This window comes from Lathyrus oleraceus, chromosome 1, assembly GCF_024323335.1.
Source record: "Lathyrus oleraceus cultivar Zhongwan6 chromosome 1, CAAS_Psat_ZW6_1.0, whole genome shotgun sequence".
Lineage (NCBI taxonomy): Eukaryota > Viridiplantae > Streptophyta > Magnoliopsida > Fabales > Fabaceae > Lathyrus > Lathyrus oleraceus.
Window position 1 is genome coordinate 238371151 of NC_066579.1, and position 3554 is coordinate 238374704.

Consider the following 3554-nt stretch of genomic DNA (forward strand, 5'->3'; position numbering starts at 1 on the left):
TTCAAATTGAACTTACTCAATTCACAAAATTAAAAGCATAAACCAATTGCCTCTCACATGAGGACTTCAGAGGTACCAACCAACACAAGAAATGCTCAATAACAATTGAGATTCGAATCAAAACAGTTTGAGAATCAACCTTTGAAGTGCAGCTTTTCAATGCCTAATCCACTCCAATTCTTTGATGCAGCTTGTTCTTGAAGTAACAAAGAAGCTAGGCTAAGGAATTGAAGTTCAGAGATCAACCAATGAAGTCGAAATCTGAGCTTGAAAATTTAAGAGAAAAATCAAAATTCCTTTGAGTGAAGGATAAGGATTCAAATGTGCAGAGTTTCAGGCGCCTTTAGGTTGCCAAATGAAGTGAATAAAGCCTTCTATTTATAGGCAAGGATGATGCAATGCATGAAGAAACTCGTGTGCATGTGAAGTTGGGTCCTCCATGCATGGGCCTGTACAGGCGCATGGGAGGCCCAAAAGCAATGGCAATTGAGTGCTAAACATCATCCAAATGAAATTGGGCGTGCAGATTGTAATGTGTAAGCTTGTGCATGGAGTTTTATCATGTTATGTATAATTGAAACCAAAACTTCTCCTCTTCAAAAAAGTCAGTTGCAAAATTGAAACATAGGCATGTGGGTAATGGTTGGAAAGGTCTTGACATGAGGAACAAATGTTATGTTGAACAAAAATCCATTTGGAGTTGGGAAAATATTGAAAACAGGCCATGAAGTTCAATGTACAAAACATGTATATGAGAATTTTGCCAAAATGGACCAAATTCAAGCCCTTCTATTTCAACGATGCAAGCCTCAAATGACAAAACCTTCAACATAAACATTGTGGATCTTTTCAAGAAAATCAATTTGGACATAAATGTTGCATCATTTGGATTTTTGATGAGAAAGTTATGGGCACTTGAAGTTGGACTTTTTCACATTTCAATAACTTTGGTCCAAAGTGACCTATAATGTTTTGTATTATCACATGTGTTTCTTTTATGATTATGAAATTTTGTCCTACATAAAAATTGAAGTAGACATCTGAAAATTTCCAATTCATTTTGTCCCACCTCAAAATCATGAAAAATGAGTGAGTTAGGTCCTTGGAAAGTTGACCCAAAATTAGGGTTTCAGTCAAAATGACCTATAATGTTTTGAAATGAATGATGACCTTCCAAGTTTCAAATGAATTTTTGATGAACATAAACGTTGTTCATATGGTTCTTAAGAACATTTTTTCTCTTGGGGTCATATTTATTTGACAAATACATCAAAAGTTAGGTCTCATTAGATTTCAAAATAGTTAGATGAATTAACTGATCAACTTCTCAAAGCCAAACTTCAAACCTTGATGAATGAATGATTGAGGACACTCACATGAGCTCATATATGCATAAAATGATGAATTAAAGAACTTTCCTTGATTGTATTTGATCATGGGTTGAGGTTGCTTCATGAGCAAGGCACAGTCAATGCACAGATGAATTAGGGTTTCCTTGGGAAACAATCCTCAAGCCCTTTGGTTTATCTTGATCAAATTGACAAATTGAGATACTTGGGAGACATATATGATTATTGAGAGCTTTTTGAACCATTGTCATGCTTGCTTTCACTTTCATCTGGCCACTTCAATGGGCATAGGGGCCTCCTAGGAGCCTTGGATCACATGATTGCTCAAGCTTCAAAACAAACAAAGTTAGTGACACATTTTTGTGATTTTGGTTAGTAAACAAAATGAGAAAAACAATAATATACAATTCAAGCATGCTTGATGGTTTCAAACCAACTCACACAAGTCCCAACCCAAAGGTTAAGGAGCCAGGATTCTATGATCCTTAAGGCAAATGCAATGAGCAATGATATGATGCCATGAGGGATCTTAGGGTAAAAATTAGGGTCTTACAGAAAGCTAATCCATAGCCTGCTCATGGTAACACTTATGTCAATATGGTGGACAGCTGTCCAGGGAATTTTAAAGTTTTTGATGTACGACGTATCCAAAGATCTCTGGTGAAAATGCATAAAACTCTATATTTAATCAGTGACTATGAACATGACCATGATGGTTATGTCGTTTGCAGTGTGAACCCCCTTGGGTGTATGGTTGTCAAGAGAGATATCCAGAAGTTGATGGATGAGAATGGAATCGAGATTCAAAGGTCGACGGATATGGGAGATGATGTGAATGTCATTGTGCCGGTGTTCAAGACCCCTAAGCGAGTAGTCATTCAATTTGATAATTGTAGCAACAATAATGTCAATAGATCAGTATCATCATTGGGTATAGGGTTAGAGGGCCCTATCACTTATGCATCTGATAAAGTTATGTCATACCAATATAATGCCACTATGATTGAAAATGGTCAAGAGGTTCCTCTACCAGTTGCAGATTTAGTGGTGAATTTGCAGATATTGCAAAGGTGACCCGTAGTGGTCGTGTGTTCAGTCCAGTTTTCCCTAAAGTGGTAGAAGATGTTTCAGTAAGTAAGAAGGCAGAGATTCTAGTAGTGAATCTGGTTAGTGCTCCAATGTGTCAATATGGTGAATCCAGCAAATTGAAGACTAACGATGATGATGAGGTGTTAAGGTTAACCAAACGTTGTCAAAAAAATTTGTGCTATCATTGCTAATGAATTATGAAGTGAAATTCTGGTATCAGATATGAGATGTCGAAGGTAATGTCACGACACTAATATCTGAACAACAACTAAAATATAAACAGGATAAAAACAAAGAAATAATTGAACAAGTGACACAAGAAATTGTTAACCTAGTTCGATGCAAACTCATCTACGTCTGGGGGTTACCAAGCCAGGAAGGAAATCTACTAAACAGATTTAGATCAAAGACTCTCAGTAAACAACTTCAAGTTACCGTCTTTTCACCTAATCTCTACCCATGTGACTTCTATCTAAGAACTCTTAGATAGGAGACCGTACTCACTCCCCCTCAATCACAGTAGTGATATAAAAACGAATATTACAAAGAAAGAAGACACTCTTCAAGGACACATACTTGATCTTGCTTAAAAGCTTCAACCAAGTAAACAAACACTCGTGCTTCAAAGCTTAGAGTGGACAAATTACAACATAAAAGTCAGTCCAATTCAAACATCACTAAGATGAATGAATGGATCACAATACACAAGCTCACACAAGGTTAAAACTCTAAAACTCTCCCACTCTTTCGTTCGTTTCGTATGTGTTTAAACCAGGTTTTACATGGCCTTTAAATAGAAGCTTTTGAATGGGCCTGGGCAGCATAAACCCTAATTCTATTTTCCTTACGTATCTTCTAAGAAACAGTAGCTAATCATCCCTTATTGGAAAATAGATCGTTCTGGTTTTAAATCAAATTACTCCTTGAATAGCGCATTCAATCTCCACATAAGCACACACAGATTTGCATGAAAAGCGCAATCTCAAGATACATAACATTCAGACTGAATGTTCTGTATACTCATGTATTAACATCGGGTCTGACATCTTAGCTAAATCCTACACAACCATATTTAAACATCCTGCAGGAAGCTGATATCACATGTCAAGACAACAC